The 21017-nt window shown below is 48.0% G+C and overlaps 1 protein-coding gene across 7 annotated transcripts in view; it reads right to left on the reverse strand.

Annotated features, from left to right (window-relative positions):
- Positions 1-20706, reverse strand: part of SAMD11 (sterile alpha motif domain containing 11) — a 158788-nt gene extending 138082 nt beyond the window's left edge. For 5 of the 7 annotated variants that reach the window (XM_062603956.1, XM_062603929.1, XM_062603937.1 and 2 more), the window contains exons 1-5: positions 20580-20705; positions 15988-16073; positions 15502-15618; positions 14728-14814; positions 11870-11972 (exon numbers count right to left, since the gene is read on the reverse strand). The gene's annotated coding sequence lies outside the window, so the exon portion shown is untranslated. Of the gene's footprint in view, positions 1-11869; positions 11973-14727; positions 14815-15501; positions 15619-15987; positions 16074-20579 lie in introns of all 7 variants that reach the window. The other 2 variants (XM_062603969.1, XM_062603911.1) reach the window with 2 other exon arrangements.
- Between the last annotated feature and the right edge of the window lie 311 nt (positions 20707-21017).

Genomic DNA, 21017 nt, shown 5'->3' on the forward strand with positions numbered 1-21017 from the left:
CACTGCACTTAATGAGGCACTTCAGGTTCAATGAGGTCCTTCATCTTTTCAGTTCTAGCTCTGTGCTTCTCCCTTCCAGGCATCTAAGTTGGCTCCTGCACGATCTTCATTATGGTACTTCTTTTTCCTTAAGTCACAGCTCCATGGTTTCTCTGCCTCCTGCCTCAGGGGTTAGAGCTCTGGGGTTCTGGTCCCAGATCTGTCACGGAGCTTTTGTGACCATGACAATAAGCCAGGAAAGTGGCATTTTTCAAACTTGGGTGCCTAAATTTACTGAGATGATTTACATCTATAGCTCATATTAACAAACAGCAGTAACGATGACAGAATCCAGCGTCTCACACTTCTGTCTCCCCTCCCTCTTTCCCATTTCATTAAGTCCAAATCTGCATCTTCTCCTTACTTCATCAGCCAAAGCTAACACAAGCTTTACCTTCAAGCCCAGTATAACCCATACTCCCAGTCCTTCTGGAAGCTACACTCTTACTGCCAACAAAACCTTCCCTAAAGGCTAAATGAGAACCGTAGAGCTGAGTTTCTGCTATCGAGCAATGCACTGACCCACCTTCCCTAATCCTTTCACCATACACCACCAGAGCAGGAAACAAAATTCCTTCATTTTCTTCCTTGGGATCCACAAGGAAGAAAATTAAAGCATCTGATCTCACTGATCTCACAACAGGTCCATAAAGCATGAAAACTGAACCTTCCAACCTAATACTTTATGCACATGCCCTTCCTACAAACCCCTCATAAAAGGCTCTCTTTATGGTAATCTGTATGGTGACTACACACCTTTTTTTTCTTTAAAGCTATAGCTGTGTAACATTTCACTGTTTAGTGCTGTGAGTGAATCCACAGGGAGACAAAACAATACCACAGTGCACACGTATGGCTCTCCATCAGATGGACTTTGTGAGTAATCCGATTATCTCTCCTATGAAATCAAAACAGCCGGGGAGAGGGGGGTTACCCTAATCCTAGCGCCATCTCTGGGAACGGCTGATCGTGCACAACTCCTTAACAATGGGAATTAGAGCCGGGTTTTCCCGTTGGTAACTAACTCCTCCACCGCCGCGGGTCCCACCGAGGCAGCGGGTCGGGGTCCCAGCCCGGCTCGATGCGGCTGTGGAGGAGGGAAGAAGCAGCCGAGCGGGACGGCGCCTGGGGCCGGGCTCCGGCAGCCGCTGCCTGGGGCCGGCCGGGGCTGGCGCCTCCCGTCCCCCCCCGGGGCGCTGCCGCCGCCGCCGCGGTTGGAGTCGCCCTGGCAGCGGAGCCGAGGAGCCGCCGACACGTTCCAATTAGCGCGGCGGCCCCGGCCGCTGCCTCCCCCGGGGTGCTGCGGGGCCCGGCACCGCCTCCGAGCTCCGCGGGCGGCCGGGGCCGAGCAGCGGCGGGCGGGGACGGGGGGAGCTGGAGGCAGCGCAGGCAGCAGGGAAGGAGCGGGGTGCGCACCGCGGCCACACACGCGGGGCTGCACGGGGCTGGGGGGGCAAAGGCAGAGGAGAAGGATGCGTGCACCCGGCGGTGCTGCTGCAGCACCATTAGAAGCAAACAGAGAGCACGGTAGTTGCACGCTGCAAACGCATCGACTCTAAAAAGATTGCTTTTGCAATGAACAGCTTCCAGCCTCAGGTTTCCATGTGCCTGTTCTGACCCTTGGACACGCAGGTACGGGTGTGAGGCACAGGAAAAGGCTTTTAAACCACCGAGTGCCACACTCCGGGTGGGCAGGAGAGTCTCCAAGCAATGGCGGTGTGCAAGAGGATGAAACCGCGATCGGAGTCCTCCATCCCTTCAAGCCACATCGGCCAGAAGACTCTCCACACACAGCAAGACCTCTCATGGAGAGAAGCTTTGGCTCTAAGCATTCAAGACTGAATTTCCCCCCGTTTATCCTACCAAAGGCTGTACTACTCAGCTCTACGATGCACCCATTCATCACAATCCTCACTGCCACCCAGCAAAAGCTTTGCACCATCAGGTACAACACAAGGTGTCCTCCCCATGTCTCTCAGCACGATGGACACTGCACACAGGAGGAAACCAAAGCAAGCATCTTTTTTTTTTTCCTCAGAGACATGCTTTTGCTTCTGGGGAAAGCAAGGAAGATGCTGGAAGTTGTCTCCTCTGTGCGTGCTCCTTTTTCCCTCTGTCAGCATTTCCCTTCATCAACAGATCTGATGCAATCCCACAAAAGCCAGTTTAAAATAGGATTGGAGTGTTTTAATCACCACCTTGTCTGACCTGACAGGTTTCGAAGGTGTTCTCCTTCCAGCTTCATTTTCAAACAGTTACAAAATATTTCCTGTATAGGAGGAAGGGCTTTTGTAGTACAAAAAGACAGTTAAAAATCCCCCTCATTTATCATCATGGTTTCAATTTTGCCTTCCTGGAAATCATTCTGGGACGGGAAAAACACAACTGTTACCTCGAGCCTCGACATTTCTGTAAAGTGCCATCACTTCTCATCACAAACTGATGGTGCTTTGACCTGTATCACCACCAAATGATGATGCTTTGCTCCATATCAAGTCATATATTGAGATTTTTTCCCTCTCTACAGAGTATCTGACTAGACTCAGCCTAACTCAGTCCCCGAAAGGAGACCAAACTTACCATGGTTAGCCAAGTCCCCTTCTACTTGATACTACAAGGATCAGGGTAAGAAGCAGTATGTTACAAGCAGCTTCCAGCTCTAGCACTGAGAGGTATGACGCTATGAGAGTGGAGTTGGGTCCACTCATCCTCAGGAAGGCATTAGAGCTCATGGTCAGGCAGTAAAGAGGAACCAGATGGTGTGGAAGAAGCTGTTGCGCCCAAAATGCTTAACCTGGACTCTCAATATACATCCTGACTTCAAACTGTTCCAAGTTACTACCTTCAGAATGAAGCTGATGTTCAACAATCAGATGTGCTCTGAGGATAAAGTGAGGTATTTGACATCTCATTTTCAGAGCTGCAGAGCCCTTCCACAGGTCCCTGGTGACTTCTGCTGAAGTTACAAAGGTGGCTGGAGGAGGACTTGCAGGCTGTACTTGTTTCCATGCCAACAACCACAAAAATAAGGGTTATTTCACATACAGAGCAGCTAATTTTCAAATGGCAAAATTATCTGCCATTTAAATTACGTTTCTTTCTCCTCAACAGCTAAGGGGGGGACCTAATCCATATACCTGAAATATCTTGTTACTAAAATTCAAGCTGTTTTAGAATTATGGGACCATGAGAAATGGACCTGTTTATGCCTCCAGCCCTGAGACAAGGCAAACTTGCCAGTAGAATCTGAGGTAGTTTTACCTGAGTGCATCCCAGTTCTTCTGGCCCTGCCAGAAGGGGTGAATGAAAAACAGCAGTGAGATAAGCACAGAGGATGTCAGTCATACCACTGTGGAAGGCAAGGCCAGGAGGGAGATGGAGTCCCCGGCAAAACTCTCCGTGACTTCAGTGAAAACTTAGGTTCAGAAGGGGCAGCAAATTTCACACCTCATAATGGAACTGCCTGCTGAGTACAAAGGGCCACATTCAGCGCTTTAGAGCAGAGATTCCTCTCTCACTGATAGCATGCTGTTAGCATTTTCCTGGGGCAAGACGCTGAGGAAGACTGGAAAACAGCACTACATAATGCGTAGGATGCTGCTCCTCAGTCCAGCCCACAGCTTACCCAGAGGGAGCCCTAAGAGCAGCAGAGTATTCCCAAACCCAGGCCTCTGCTAGGTACCAAGTGCCCTCACTGCACATCGGCCCCGGGAACACAACCCTCTTCTGTGCCAGCACTTGCTGCCCCAGCTCAGGAACACTGAAAAACCAGAAGGTGACAACTGGGTTAAAGTCTTCATTCATTTTTTTTAGCACACCAATATCCTATCTGGGAGAGAGAGAAGAGCAGAACTTGATTTCATCAGAAGCATCCTACCAGTACAACCCTTAAATGGATGCAGTCGTACCATCATATGTGCTTTATCTTAGTGAAGTTACATGGCTGCAATTACATTGATAGAGTCAGTGGAGCAAAACCCTTAAGTATAAAGGGTTTATTCCTGATCTAAAATGGAAATGAATTGCCTTAAAGGTGGTTTGTGAGACTCTGGCAGACATGATTTTAACATGTAGTCACCGGTACAAAGAACACAGCACTACAGAAACCTCTGCTCAAGCCTTTGCATCATTTGTTCTTTGGTTCAAGCAAGAAAACCTTACCGATCTTTTTAACTGCAGAAAAATGCTGGGATGCAGCTCCCATTGGGATCAAAACTGGCAGAGCTCAGAACCCTCACAAGCAATTGTTCACTGAGAAACTCTACCAGAAACAGGAACTTGGGGGGGGGTGGGTGGAGGAGAGAGTGTGGAGCAGAAGAGGCCCAAGACGATGTGAGAAAATCATCTCTAAGTAGGAGAGATGGAAAGAAAACAGTTGCTCCTGGATGAGTTTTGAATGCCAGATTTCAGCAGGTTTTAGCACCACATGATAAACCCTTGGAAGACAACATTTAAGGCTTCTTCTCAATTAGATGGGCTACGCTTTGTGCAAATGCTTCTCACTTTCTTATCGTAGAATCAGGGGGGAAAACCTTGAGGAAAAAGCCAAGTTTCTTTCAGGGACAAGCTGCCCGTTCTTGAGGCAGAAAGCTTGGAGGGCTCTGTGCAAACCCGAAATAAAATGACAGTGGTGGCCCCACAAATTTGTTCCTCGGGTTAGTGCTCGAACTGACCCTTCCCCATCCATCAAAGCGGCTCAGTCCCTCATCATGAATGACACAGCACGACACCACATGAATTATCTGTGACCTTCAGCAGGAGTGGCTCCTCCAGATCAGGCTGGGGTCACGAGGAGGGCAGGAGGGAGAAGCTGGTCTATTAGACCTGGGGATTAGCAGAATGCTTCAGCCTCCAGAGCAAGGTGGTGACGTGTTGATGACATGGACCTGTTCTCAGGCCCAAGTGTAACCTCAGCCATCAAGCCCAGGAGTGCTGTGTGAGGTCATGGTGTCTCCTGGGTCGTGAGAAGCCCATGTGAATGAACTGCTTCGGGTGAGTCAAGCACGGACACAGCAGAAATGCCTGTGCCCTGATCCAGGCTGATTGCACCACAGAAACCACAACCAGGTCTGCTGACTGGGAGCTGGGTGATCCTGGTTTGCCACAATGCCAAGGAGCTAAATGCTGTTGGCATTTCTATTGGAAGCACAAATTACCGGGTGTTCATCATTTGTCTGAGGGTTGTGCTTTGCTTCTTGTGGAAGGATGGGAGATCAGCCCCTAGATCACATCACTGCTCCAGGGAGCTCAGCATTCATCCTGCCTCCTGCAGCAGACAGTGCTTGATACTCCAAAGGAAGGGAAAGGCTTGGGACTTTGTGCCCATCCTGACGTAACTACATTCAAGATTTAGATGCTGCTTCTGTATGATGAATAACCAGACCTTAGCTATATATTATAACCTAAATGTCCTTAGATACTTTTAGCCATAGAGAATGACTTAACACAGTTTAGTTTAAGGCATCTTTCACATCCAAAAACCCTGCAATGAAATATGCACCAATAAATTTACTCCTCTCAGATGTTCCTTATCTCATTCAACAGCCAAAATGTTCAGTATTAGAGAAATTAGTAAGCACCAATGTAGCAAACACTTGTTTACCAACAGCTCCACCCAGACGAGTCCACAAAGCTCAATTCAGCTAATCCCTGGGTAAAGTTACCCATAGCACACTGCCAGCAGGATCAGTGCCTAATGACTTAATCCAGCTAACTACTGATGGGAGTGAGTACAATGGGGCCATTCATGCACAGAAGTGTTAGGTGGACTGAGATTTAGAAATGAAATTGGGAGAGTGATTTTTCTGTAATAATGAAATGAAACTATCTGGTAAGTTCTTGATGCAGACAAGCAACAATTAAGGGTTGCTGTCCTTTAACACAGTGAGCTCATTCCATATTTCATCTGGTCATCGTTCCTTCTTGGAAAACTCAGACTTGAAAGTTAATGCTGCTGGAGTTATGTCTTTTTAGTGGAGGGGCTATCTACTGTCCACCGAACCACCACCTCTTACCATGTTATTCCTTCCTATTTGGCATCAGTAAGAACTGAACTGACGCTGCTCTCATGTCATCTACAAAGAGATTCCCTTGTCACCAAGACCAGTTCCAAAGTTTTCCCTGCAGGAAAACCTAACATGGCAGTTTTAACCCAGAATATGTATTAAAGCAGTGCTGAAGGAAAGGCATGTTACTGCGCATGGGGCACCAGGGATGCCTACACCTCCTGCTTCCCCCAAATGAAACCAACCACAGCAGTGAAGTTCCAAACATTCCCATCATCCAGCTGCAGCCCAGGAGGGTGCGAGCGCTCCCCAGGATTTGAATTCCTGCTCTGCCTTCGTGCAGGCAGCAAATGGAGATGAAGGAGCTGCTCTATGGCTTTGGCAGGTGATTCAGCTTGCTTTGCTGCTGCCAGGCAATTAGTCTGCATTATTACACTGGAGGAAAAGCTGCAGTTGCAAGTTCTCTGCTTTGGGGGGGGCAGGGGGAAGGCAAGGTAAGAAGGATTCAATGCTGGCAGCTGCTCCCACAAGGCACTGTGCCTGGGGCAAGACTCCATTCTAGTCTGGACTAGATTCCCACAGCACCATGCAGTGTGTAAAAGGAGTGTCAAGAGATGGTGCCTCCTCCCTGCCCCCTGCATACAGGCAGCAGAAAAAAGCATTCCTTGTATCCCTCTTCTTCCCTATGCACCTGTACAGAGTTAAGCAGATTCTAACCCACTGTCTCCCCATGTACTATGCTAGGGCACGACCTCACAGCCTGGGTACCACACAGAGCTGCTGTCCTAGGAGAATGCCTACATGCTGATTCCGTGCAGAAGGCAGCAGGCTATGGACAGGGAGGGGGGAATAAAGGAGCTGACTGCTCTTTCCAACACAACAGAGGGAAGAAAGAGTACAAGGAGCAGAGAGAAAGCAGACTGCCACATCTCCAACTTTATTCCCCAAAGTAAACTTATCTGCTGAGCAAAGTCCTCCACCTCCAAGGAAGTGTAACTGAACTTCATCTTCTTCCTCTCTCAAGATGGATGTTTTAATTGTTTATGCCAAAAAGGCAAGTAAGAAAATCTTTTAATCCGTTAAGATGAGAAAGGGGATGGTGACACCAGACACATTACCTGTCTCTGAGAACTCCACCCATAGGAGCATCTCTTCATTCAGCTGGGATGCAGTGTTCTGAAGGCCCACAGTCAAGCTCTCCAGTTTGTCAGTGATTCAGGTAATTTCCCAAGTCTTTCATAAAAGTTCCTTAGTTTCCAGTTCAAGCCTGACCTTTTATTTGGAATATGCTTGATTTTGTTGTCTTCTAATGCTTCTCCCACCCCTCCTTCCTCACTGCTGTTTTCTGCAGGATGAGAACTCCAACACAGAATTACAGGGAAGAAAATCAAATCAGAAGGGTTCTAACTCTCCAGCTCTGCTCTTTTGGAACAGCAGAAAGATACATCTTGTAGTTACAATAATGTGGTCAGTGTGATGATGTTTGGTGTTTTCCCTCAGCTGCTATATTATGCTCTAAGGAAAGGAAGAGACACTCTGTCTTTTAACATTACAACAGGTATCAGATATTTGTCCTGGGAAGGGAGGTGACCTGCAGAATGATTTCTCTATTAGAATTTAGTCCACAAAGTGAAAGGATTGAGTAGCTCTGTCCTGTGGATGTATCGGAAATAGCAGACCTGCTTCTAGGCACTGCTGCTTGGAAGTGTATCATGGAATTACCAGCTGCATGATAATAAAAGAATCACTTGCTCACAGGTCTATCAAGAGTAACGCCAACCTTGCCTCCTTTTGTACACACCATCCTCCTCATGAGACAGAATACAGGTTGAACATTCCCCTGTCTAGCAGAAAAGAGAGTGGAGGTGGGGATCCATAAGTGGGGTTAAATGTCAATCTCATCGAGGACGTAGCAAGGATACAACAGCCCCATCATGCTTATAAAAAGCAGGAGAGAGGCAATGCAGGAGGAGAGGAAGGGGACAAGGAAGCAAATAAATAAGGACAATGCACAATTTATGAAGACAAGAAGGTAGTAAGTGCTACTCACCCAGAGTGTAAATTGGTATTGATGTCACAGCACAGCCCAGCCAAAAAATAATGATGATTGTAATTTAGGGCTTGCACTATATCTCACTCAAGCCACAGTCCTATCCAACATCAACTCTCACCCTGCCGCTTTCCTCCCCTTCTCTATTCACTGGTGTCCTCTTAAATCAAATACACTCAATGCTGATTTGATTATATTTCCTTATTTTATTTATCAGCCATTCCTCACTCTTCTACTCTCCTCGCAAGTTCTCAGTGGGCATCTCAGTCATTTTCTGGTACCCAGCAGTACTCAGAGGAATAAGCCTGTCTTTAGGCCACAGGAGTTAGAATCCTTATTCCGAGAAGGATTCATGCATCCTTCCCAGCCCTCATCTGTCATCCTTTAATCTCGCCTGTTTTATGCTCCAGATCCTGGCTACCCAGTCCTGACTTCCCAGGTTTATAGCCCTGACTTACTTCCCTCCTGTAACATTTTACTGCTTAGTTATCGGCCCTTAGGGGCCTCATTTACACAAGTGCTGTTTTCGCTATAGTTAAGACTAATTCACTGGGTTACTGTTTGCTCTTCCATTCTACACTGCTCAGTTCCCTGTCTCCTCTCTCCTACAGACAGGCAAAGGATTTCCTAGTGGGCAGAAGATTCTTTTAATTATTATATTTTTAATTATAGGTATCAGTCCCCTTTTGGGCTTGAATTCAGTTCTCCCCCTCTGTACAGCGTGATTCTAACTGTTTCTTTGATGCACATGTGCCCTCTGGGCCTTTCATAAGGTCTGTGGGGCCACTGAGAAGGAGACTTCATCTAGGATCTGCTCTCCTCATCCAGTTTGGTGTTCTAGGGGAATAGCAGACCCCAGAAAGCCTTGGGAGCCACGTATGTCTTCTATATTCTGGTTTTAGATTTCTTCTCATTTTCTCTTTAGGGAAGGAATTACTTTCCTTGTCATTTCTGTTTACTTCTTCCCTGAAGCTTTGTATGGCTATTCCATGACCTTGGAGCATGATTTCTACCTTTCTAACATACACACATGTACAGATACAGCTAAGCAGAGTCACACAGATTATACTGGTAGGAGGACATGGCTCATTTCAACCTATCTCCCTAAACAAGGCTCATTTCCAGTGCTGCTTGCTTCCACAGCTCAAACTCCAGCTGGGGCTGTGATTTAGCTTGTTTATGGACCAGTTTTCATATAAAAGCACAGCACAATCGATGCCTTTCTGTAACTAAGCCAAAAGCACAGAATCACCTACAAAAACACAGAGGATGCAGTCAGAGGCCACAAGGTGAACCTATGTGTGTGCTCCAGGGCTGTATCTACTGCGCCTAAAGCAGAGGAGGATGGTAACTATGGAGAACAGGTAAGTCTGAGCCATGGAGGCTGTAGAGTGTGACCTGTCTGGGGCTGCACACCCAGCAAGACTTAATTCAACTGCCTAAGCAAATGAAGGAGAGCTTGAGTCACATCAGAACCTCCCACACACCAGGACCAAGAGCCTGTTGAATTCTGCTTCAGCAAACTATTTAGCATCAGCTTAATTCCAAATAGCACCATAACAATGCCAATTACATGAGAAATGAAACACAAATTTGTAAATAATACAGTCTTTTGCTGTTCTCTGTTACTGACAGGATCAAAAGCTTATTGCCAGCCATTTATTACATTTCCCAACCTATTGCAACACATAAACAGATATTACCCCTATTTTTCTGATCAATAAACTGTGGCACAAAGAAATCAAATTAGTTGCCTGGGGTCATACAATGAACAGCTTAGGAACTGATCACTGGACCTATTCTTTTCTTCTCATTTCTGTGTTTCTAAATGGCAGCTCCTCCAGGGGCTTGGCACACAGTTGCAAATGATTTTCCAAACCTACCAATATTGGCATGACTCCATTCCTGCAGCAGTCAGAATGCTGGGAACAGAATTAGAGCAGTTCATTATCTGAAATGGCAACAAAGCTATAGCAGCACCAACTGCAGTTCAAGATGTCACCCAAATGCAGCATCAAGAACTCTTGGGATGAAGTGACAACAGTAAAAACCAAACCATCAACAACAAAAGCAAAACTAAAACCAGGAATGAAAACACCATCCCAAGACTTTCAGGGTCACAGAGGAGGAAGAGTTCAATGTGTTATGGTGTGGTTCTAATCTGTGATGTTGTGGACTTCTGCCTACTATGTGACTGCACATAAATAATATGACACAAGTGCAACTATTTTTCTCCCTTCAACTGGTTTCTTTGGCAACAATGACCACAACCAGATCCTCATCCCACATCCCTTTCTTTTCTTTGAACCCCACCTGCATCCTATACTCTATCCCTCTGTAATAAACAGGGATGTGCCCAGCATCCCCTTTCCCACCTTCGGAGATGTGCTGTGTGCTGCAGAGATTTCACTTGATGGCTGATGGAGTTCCCCACATGGAGGTGGGAGAGAGGAAGGAAAAAAATATCACAGCTCTGCTGCTGCACATTCTGCTTCCTGGCCTGGCATGACAACCCCAGCAACACTGCCAGGGATGCTCTGATAAGGGTGCGAGTGCTGCAGGATCCCCCTCAGCCCCAGCTGCCAGGTGGTACAGGCAGTAAAGAAACAACAGATTCTGAAATCCTATAAACCTCATTTGTTTCAAGCCACAGAAATCCCACCTAATGTACTTAACAGTTAAAAATGAAGGGATTGGAAACCTGACGCATGCTTCTATTTAGTGGGCAAAAATACAGCTTTAGATGCCTTCATCAAAAGCCTGTTGGATGGCAACTACCTGCTAGGTTTGGAGATTTGAGATCCCTGCTCCAAAGCAGGCTCAGCCTGCATGATACTGATTTCAGGAAGAACCATGTCCTGCCACCCAACCCGTCACTGATACAGAGACATATACCACATGTAGATGGAACCCTGGAAGGGCCATGGCCTCGGTCAGCACCCAAATCTGACTGCTTCCACAGATCACCATTGAAAATACACTCCATCATTCCTACATGCACTAAATGCTACATCACTCATTGGGCAATGCTGTAGAGACTTGGATTGGTAAAACTGATTATCGCTCCCTCAGCTCCCTGACTCCAACAGACCTATTTATATGAACAGTAATTACTTCTTTGAATAAGGGATTAAATCTCCAGCTATTAGACTTGAAAGTAAAAGCCCAAACGACAGACACTAATCTCTTCAGAGTATAAAAGCAGTTTTCAGACGGTACATTACCTGCCTGTGCAGTTTTATCCATTCCATAACAGACTGTGTATGCCCTGTATCCTACCAGATCCAACCCAACATCTGTAGTGCATGCACTACCAGCATTTTACCATTGTGCTTCTCTGTGCCAATTCCATCGTTGGCAGCACTCCCTAACTCCTTCCAGTTCCTGTGGAGCAGAAAAGGGGAGTGCAGCAGACTGCTGAATGTGCATGCAGTGAGTGCTTTGTAGGAGATATGTGATACACTTAATTCACTAAAAGGTATATTCAGACACAGAGGAGAGCTGGTCAAGGTTTAAGGTGGTCAGTAACTGTCTCCAGCGTGAAGACATCAGGGAAGGCTAGAGGGCAATATGTACATTGGAGATGACATCTTAGGTGGTTTTCAGGGTTACAGAGAGAGATGTGTGGGCTTAGAGGTGGTGAAAAAGCACTTTCTGCAAGCTTAGTAATCTTTTATGACACCCCACTCATCTGGAGGGAAGAAGACCCAATGTTCCAGCATTCCCATTTCCAAAGAGAGTCTGAATCTCAAAATGCAGCAGTAGTGTGACATACCTCACTCTGTTGATGATCCCACTGAGCGTCAGCAATGTAGAGGAGCTTTGGTTTGCACGTTTCTCATGCTCCAGGCAGTTTTCACTCATTATGTTCAGTGAACCTGGGATAATAAAGGGAAAACCTATGTTCCACCTCAGAGGCAGGTGCTGGAAGAGCAGTCACTGAATGGGAAAATGGACATTTCTAGTAGAATCCCACTTCCAGCTATAGCAACAAGGCTTCAACCCGGGAGCAATGCCCTAACCCGGAATGTTCTTGGATCTCTCCATCATCTGGTAACTAAAACCCTAACACTACAACTTCCCCATGTTTCCCAACAAACCTGAGTAGTATTTATTCACACTGCACATACTCCAGAGGGTTAAAAACCATTTTGTTCTGGATACACTGTGTGTGACTCAACTTCTAAAGCACTAAACTGTAACCCATAAACCCTTGCCATTATTTACTTTCTTAAAGATAACACGGAGCCAGCTTCTCCCTTGTGTGTCTATTTTGCTGCCTTTCGGAGACATCCTTTGTGACTGCTGCATGGCTCAGCAATTCCCAAGTCTGGGCATACACGGAAAATCCCTGTTAAATAATGACCTGGCAGAAAGGAGGAGGAAAGCTCCGTTCTCCACCAGACCTGGTTCTCTGGTGGCTCCCCCTTCCCTGTGCCTAGATGTGTCTGTGGCACCTTCCCTGTGTTTTGGGTAGGAAACAGCAGAAGTGGTCACGCTCCAGACCCCTTTGGGGGGAAAGAAAAGAGGGTCCTAAGGGAGCAGGATGAACTTGCTCTCACAGAGGCATGGTGGCCAGACTGGCGGGTTTCTTTTATCCTGTTTCTCTTCAGTAAAAGCCTCAATTAGCTCCACATTAATTATTAAATCAGAACAAAGCCTCTTTGGGTTCCAACAGCTAAATTCTGGTACTGCTGTTTCTTTGGGAGCTTGTCTAGTTTTACAACTTAGGACATAAATATCTTTCTTCAAGGAGTTCCTGGGCTGTTGTTTTTACTTTGCTCTCTGTGGGAGTGTTTTTAATCACAGTATCTCAAGCATACAGTGAGGGAAGCACTTCTGGGCCTCCTGCACCTTGGACATCTAACACAGCTCTCCCAGCCTCCAACGGGTGCTAGAACACAGCCAGGAGATGAGAAAGCTCTCAAATTAGGGTTCTCATTTGCACCTCTAAAAGGGGCTGCTTCCTTGTAAAATGGAGGGCTGGGTTTCCAGGTACACACTGTTCTTTAATTCTGCAGCTCCTTCCCACCCTTCTCCTCCATGGATGACACTAGGAATTCCGCCAAATAAGGTCAGTCTAGAAATACATGTCTTTTCTTACCCCACTGTTGCCAGACACACACACTTAGAGGTTGTTCTGTTCTTACTTGTTCACTGATACATGTCTCCCTGAGCAGAGCCAACCATCCTTACCCATACCCTCATCATAACCATTGTCTCTTTTCCTGGCACAGGTTAGTAGCTGCTCTCCACACATCTGACCTAAATGCCAAGGACCCTCACAGGGAGAAGAAAAGGAGATACAAGTTCCAAATGGGGCCATTCAAAGCTCCTCTCCTGCCCTTCAACCTCTTATTTCCCCAGTATGTTTTCAAACTCTTGCTCTTGTAGATGAGTCTGATCATACATTTCTGCTGTCTTGCCCCAGATGATTCTGGAAACAAATGGCTTGACTAAAATCTCCTGGAGAGTCTCTGCCTTCCACCCATGAAGTTCTAGGACTTCCTGAGGAATGAACAGCTCTAGCACTGTAAAACGCTTTTACTGCTTATGTGAATGTAATGTCTTTGGGAAGGAGCCAACCTGACAGAACTGGATGCAAAGGCTTTATAGCTACAGAACGGGTGCAGCAAGGGCTGAGAGAACATCTGCAAATTGCCTGAACTGGAGGGAACAGACTCCATGGGTTAGAGGGTCTTAATTTCCCAAACAGGGAAGTTTCCAGCTTCTTGGATAAAGAGAGAAACCCATCTCTCTCCTCCCATCCTTTTCTTCCCCTGCCAGTTCTCTCCCTCTCTTTCCTGTGTTGTGAGCTTTTGCTGCTCTGATTGTGTGCAGGATGAATGAAAGTCATTAGAAGTCCCTCAGGGCATCTTCACAGCTGGAAAGAGGAGGGACAGACAACTCCACAGGCTTCTCTATTGGTTGTATGGGGCCCTCAGTCTCTCAAGCACCATGTCCCAGCCAGAGAGCAGTGGCAGAGGAGAACAGAGTGAGGACACCAGCAACACTACAGCACAGGTCAGAGAGCAGGAAATAGGGCAGAAGAGAAGGGACAGGAGATACATGAAAGGAGAGAGATGAAGCGGGACAAGAGGGTTTTGGCTGAGAACAACGTTTTCATTCACCCTGCCCTTCTTCTTTGGCCAAGAGGAAGAAGGGATTAACAGCATTCTCTATTCTTGCTCCTCCCAGACAGCATGAAATCACTGTGCAGAAGTTAATGGCTTCAAGTCTGCACTGAGCTGAACTGGGATCCTAGGTGCAATAAACTGGTAAGAAGGGAAAAAATGGTGTCCGATATGTACCACCATGGGGAGAGCTTTGCTGCTGGCCCAGAATGAAACTCCTCACAATAATGATATAAAACTGGGGGACTGTGTGCATTAAAACCCAACACCCAGCAAGTATAGAAAACCAGACATAAGTAGATAACTAAATAGGCAGCTCTGAGCAGGCAGACAGTCAGTCAGTCACCTCTGCTGTCTCCAGTCCCTGCCTGAATCTCTGTTTCTGCTCAGCCTGGGGAAGCTGGCAGAACTTCATGCTTGACCTGCAATCCCACTGACAACATGTGATTTGTTTTGCCTCTGTTGGATAAGACTGCAGTATTTGCCATAGCAAACTTACTGTCTGTCAGCCCACATGTCCTTCAGCGGTGCCACTGACCACAGCTCTCCAGTTCTCTTGGCAGGAACGATGAGGGGGAGGGAAAACCTACAGTAAATACATTTGTATTAGGGAGGCTGCTTCCACACCTCTTTAAAAAAACAACAGAATGCTCTAGAAGGGGACCAGCACTAAATATTTCCTTCTAATCTTGCAAACGGTTCACACTGTTGCATGGCTTTGTGTGAGCTGTGCATCTGCCATCACTGTACAGCACATTCAGAGCCTTTCTGATGCTGCAAACGTCAGGTGTAAGGTTATCCCTGGGTGCTGAGAACACAACACTCCTGCTTATAGGAATGAAGCCCCTACACCAGGTCTGTGCTTCTAGGAGTACCAATGAAGACAGGCCCAACAGACACAGTACCCAGGGCTCTGGGTCATACAGAAAGAGAAGGCAGACAAGAAGCACACTGTGGGGAGGATGTCTGGTGACTGTGTGGCACAACCACCCACAAAACTGAGGCACAGTGCTGCAAGAAGCAGGAATTTGATCCTGTTTTTTGCTATGCACTTCCCCACATATCCCTTTGGCAAGTTCCACTCTGCCTGACAGAAATAAAGCTGTTCATCCCCGTGCTGAGTTCTCCATTGGCAAAATCCACCTTTCTGAGAGTTTTGAAGATCCTGGATGAAAGCTGCCATTATGCCTTACAGTTAGTTAGGGGATCACTGCTATTCATTATTGTGGGAGCTTCTGGAGGAACTGGATGAAAGCAGAATAGCAAACCTGACCTTCTGGACTCACATCTCAGTCTAATCCAATATTCTTTATCAGACATACCTTTGCTGCAAGGTTCCTCAGGGCAGGGGCTGGACTGCTCTGAAGGAAGTCTGCAACACTTCAAAATGCTATGAAAACGATTCACAACATTATCATCATCAATCATGATAAATACCAGAAAAGCCTCTGGATAACAACATGTATCTATTTGGATAACAAGATACACGTATGATTGCCAATTTGGAAGGGCTTATCAGCGGCAAGTAGAGAAGCCTCTCTGAAATATTTATCTATGGCTTATTTTAATGCCCACCTCCATCTGCATTTATGGGAGACACTCTTATAGAATTCCAACATTTATACAGTTAAATAATCAAATTAACATTAAGGGCAAAGACAAAGCAGTGGCCTGTCAAGGTCTGTTTAACAGAAGTCTGTATGTTCACCTTGGAAAGTGGAAAGTGTCCAATACAGAGCCCCATGACACTCCTGCTTACACCAGATTTATATCAGTGGAAATCCTCTGACACCAGTTGAATTGCTCTTCCTCAGCAACATGACAGCAGAAACAGGGCCAGGTTTTCTGCAGGGGAAAAGAGAAACAATCTGAAAAGTTTTCATTGCTCTCTGTGCCTCACATTCTGCCCCATTTAAAGCAAGGCAGCATGCAACCATTTCTCCCCCCTGCTAGCTAAGAGCAGTAAAAACCTTTCACAGCTACCTCCTTCATCTGAGCATCCCAGAGCACAGACATTCCTCAGTCAAGCATGACACCATTCTTGTAAGGCATACATAGATATGTCTCTGTTCCCCCTCTACAGGTGCACAGAGATCCATGGGGAGTTGGTAGAGAAACTGGGAATACAGTCAATAAACCCTAAATTTGTAGGCTCTTGATAGAACTTGCAGATGACACTTGTTTTTATGCCAGATAACCCAGTGTTTGCTAAGAAGAGATGCTTTGCTGCCAAGTGTGAAACTCAGTGTGCAGCCAGAGGATCAAGGCATAAAACCATCATTTGGTTGGTCATTTGGATTCATGAATTTACAGAGAGAATCCCATGATCTTACTTTAGCAGCACCCAAGCACAAAAGGAGCAGCCTCCTCCAGACTGGAGACAACAGGAAAACTCGTACAGTGGGCCTGATCCAGAACTGCCTGGTGACAAAGGAGCCACCTCACTCACACCTAGACATATCTCCAGGCTTCATCCCCCAGAGAATACCAGGAAGATGCTAAGTGGACCCTACCAGAAACGGACATGTGGAGCAAGCGAAAGGTGCTGCCCCTTATCCAGGTCCAGGAACCCACTTTTACATAGTTATCTGTACTGTTAAGCAAACGTGAATGCTTTTAGTGCAGGCTGAAGAAGGGCTGCTCCTAATCAAAAGCAGCCAGTTTGTTTCTATCCCCCCCCCGTCTATTTTGGTGCTTATGAAAAATCAAACTGGGAGCTGTGTGGCTGTGGCCTCCCCTGGCTTGCCTGAAAAGCCTTCACATCATCCAGGAAGACATACCAAATGCATGGTTCATACAGCATTCCCAGTGGGAGTAAACAGCCTTTGGTGGTAAGGCCAGGCCAAGGTCTTTGTGCTTGTGGTGCACACAGGAGGTTCCGCAGGTTGGCTCTGCATCCCAGCAGATGGCTCTGATGGAAGAGCCCACACGATACTCAAGCTGGCAGACCTGATGATCTAGACATATGCAGTGAGAGGGGCTCACTACCACTCCAGCCCAGAGCTGGAACACTGCACTGCACTTTGGATTGTGCCTGGGACAGCTCCAGCCAAAACCCTACAGGTCCCTTTCTCTGGATCATTCCACCCTATAGAAAAAGGATGGTGAGGCAAAGCCTGCCTGTGAGCATCCTGTCCCGCTCTGACACATCCATGGGACAGCAGCAGTATCTACGTAACACATGCTAACACATGCTAACACGGCATGACAACTGCAGTCACCAGGCCTTCTCTGAGGTTGCAGCAGTCACACATACTGTGCTGATACCCCTCTTCCAACTGCCAGTTCCCTGCGACCTGAGAAAAGGGGGTGAAGCCTTGAAAATACCCCGGTTTGTTATACTGAGAGCTGGCCTGATTTTCACTGTTGCCCTTGGTAAACCTGAGCCTGGTGTTAAACAGAGTGGCCATTTAGCAATTCCAGTTACCAGGTTCAGAGAGGTTTCATAGGCTGAGGTTGGTTTCCTTTTGTCATTTCTCTTTAATAATACAAAATTTACACAGACACACACACCCCCAAACCCTTTCAAGCCACAGCAAGAATAACAGACTCCCCCAGCAAAACACTGGATAAGAAGCACAGCACCTCATAAAGCATACAGACATCAAACTGATAACTCCTGGAGAGAGAAATATAACCTAGAAGAGGAAAATGAACTCATTTCTTTAAACATACCAGTAATATAAGCCACAGGCTAAGCAGGAGAAAGATCAAACTCCACACAAGCTAGGAAGAGGGGGAAAGGAGGCAGAAGTGTTACTTTTGCAAGGGATCACGTAACACCAATTACTGATCTGGCATCAGGAAAGGGGTGTAACAGCCGTGGAGCAGCCCACAGCGAGCTGTGCAGGATGATAGGAATGCATTTTCCGCTCACTATTAGCAGTGGGAGCATCCACCCTCCACATGTTTTCCCTCCCTAAAGCAGTGTTTGTTCTTCCTTCACTTTGGAAAAGCTGCTCTGAGCCCTGCTTCCTCCTGCCCCACTCCATGCCCTGTCCCTCCTTACAGATTCCCCTGTCCTGTGGAGCAGTTCCTGTCCCCATGGCAGCTCCGGCTGGAGGACTGCAGAGCACATTCACCCCTCAGCTCCACAGGGAAGAAGGGGTAACACACACCTTTACAAGAAGCAGCCCATCTTAAACCTAGGCCTCTGCTTGTGAGGTAGCAGCTCTCAACAGGTCCCCTCTTCCTTGTAGCCACACACTAACTCCAAATGCCACAGCCCCCTTACTACCCTGTGCATTAGCTGGGGGTAGCTGTCTAATTCTATCGTACTTCCAAAGAGCAGAGACAGAAACCTTTAATGGACACTACAGTAAGAGGGGGCAAAGCACCACTCCACCACGGTATCAGGAGTACCGAGCTGGGTAAACAGCCCCAGGAGAGATCTCTGCAGGCTCCCACATACACATTCTCCTGTGCTAAGGGACTGCAGAGCCAGACAGGTTAGAGGGGAGAGCTATTAAAACCAGCTCAACTTGAGCAATACTGGGCAGCTTGTACTCTATTTTCCCCCTTCAGTTTTTTTATAGCTGCTTACAGTCTCAACTTTAATATTCTTTCTTTGGCACAGGACTGACTGCGTGCCCACTGCCTGAAAAAAAGTGGGAATACTGAAGGATTAGGAATACCTAAATTTATGGCAGGATTAACTAGAGTTTTATCTTGCTTGACACAGAGAACTAACATGAACAGTCAAGGACATTCCAGCCCCATTATCTCCTACTCCTGTTGTAAAGAATGCAGAAAGAAAGGCTTGCACATTAAGAAAAGCTCCTGACAGCCATTTGAGCTATCCCAATCTGTTCCAAGAAACCAGCATGTTTGTTGAATGCCACAACCATTCAAAAAACCTTTAAAGAAGCATTAAATAAATGAGAAGTCTAGTTCTCCTCTTGCTTACATCAGTTCGAGATAAAACATTAAGTAAGAGAGAACCAAACCCAAAGAAAATATTTGTTTAGATCTCATTCCACTGCCAATGGAATTTATCACTGAGCTTAATGGAATAGGACCAACACCAGGAATATCCACATCTTCCATGGAGCCATGGCATGCAAGGCCCTGCTGGGATGCTGGGTGATGAAATCAGTATTTTTGTGACCAGAATGAATGACCCAGGTGCTACCCTGAGCATGTTTCAGTTCCCCTTCTCTGGAGCAGGGCCAACAGGCCCAACACCTCAGATGGCTCGTAAGGAAGCGCATTTACAGGTGTGCTGTGGACTCTACAGACAGAGCTAGTGGTGGATCAAGGCAAGAACAATGGACAGATCCTGTAGATGGGAGAAATGAAACCTGGAAGCACCATGAGCTTACTTTCGAAGGGGAAGGGCAGGTTCTCAGCACCACAGCCAGTCACATACACACTCTCTGTCTCTGAAAGGATTTTCTTTTAGACTGGTAATTAGATTTTTTGAGTCTCTGCTCCTGCACTGGGTTTGACATTTGAAGCATATAGATCAGGCGCTCCAGAGCAGCGCCGCTCGGGGTTACAATAGTGATTATTTTTCAGTAGGAAACACTGCCTCATTTAAATCTCGTCTAATTACATCACAGAAATGCAGCAGAACAAGCCCTACTCTGCCCCTCCCCGCTCCCTCTCCCCCCCCCCCCCCCCCCAGGCCCATACCCCCTGCATTCAACTCGGGGCGGGGTTCTCCATCCAGGACCACAGCCCTCTCCCCCAGGCAGCAGCCGCTCGCTCACACAAAGCGCCTCAGCCGGGGCTGTGCGGGCGGGCTGCGGCCGAGGAAGGGGGGACACCCCCCCGAGCGGGGACAGCCGCAGGGCCCCCCGCGGTGGCCGGCAGCCGAGGGCACGGCAGCGGCGGGCGCGCTGCCAGCCGCCGACCCGCCCCGTCCCCCCCCGTCCCCGCGCCGGCAGCCCGCGGGGAGGCGGCGGCCCCAGACGGCGCGGCGGGGGCCGGGGGGAGGCGGCGGCTTCCTGGAAGCGGCGGGTGTCGGGTGGCCGCCGCCGGGCCGGCGCGCTGCGGGCCGCGGGCAGCGCCGGGGCGCGCCGCCGAGCCCGGCGGGGGGGAGCGCGGAGGCGGTGGTGCGGCTCCGCCCCGGCCCGGGGGCGCGTCCCGGCAGCGTGGGGCCCCGCGGGGCTGCCCCTGCCCGGCGGGGGGACGGCGCCGCTCTGCCCGCGCAGCCCCCGTGCGGAGCGCAGCCCCCGCCGGGCCGCACGCCTGGGTCGCTCCTCAGCACCGCTGAGTGAGGCGATGGTGCCGGGCAGCGGCAGGATGCACCCGCTCGTCCAGGGCTCCTGGAGAGGCCATTGTCACAGGCCCGGGTGGCCAGCCACAAGCAGGGACACCCGCACTCCTCCAGGCGCTGGAGAGTCGTACCTGTAGCATGGCCATGCTGAGCGTGCAGAGCCACTTCTGCTTGTGCTTCCTCAGCCACTGAACAGAAAAGCTTTTTGCCAAGTCCATCACAGGTTTGGGTTTGCAGCGTTGCCAGCAGCGCACAGCTCATGTCAATGGAGTGAGGAAGAAATACGTGTATTTGGCTCTTGGAATGCACTTCGGGTTCCCTGTGGCATACAGAAAAGACCAGAGCGTTCTGGTACTCTGTAGTAAACAGTGGCAGAACTCAACTGATGTACCTGCAGCAAAACTTCTCCAAAGGGTACCTACACTGATTGAAACACAGCAAATAACTTGATAGGGAAATACATATAGGGAGCAAAAGCTTCCCCAATAGCATTCTCCTCCCTCCCTCTTTTCAGCAAGTCAGCATAGTCCCTCCTCCATGATAACAGATATCGTGGAAGGCACTAAGGG

Source organism: Pezoporus occidentalis, unplaced genomic scaffold (genome assembly GCF_034315485.1).
Source record: "Pezoporus occidentalis ecotype Australia unplaced genomic scaffold, CSIRO_AGI_Poc_V1 ctg119, whole genome shotgun sequence".
NCBI lineage: Eukaryota > Metazoa > Chordata > Aves > Psittaciformes > Psittacidae > Pezoporus > Pezoporus occidentalis.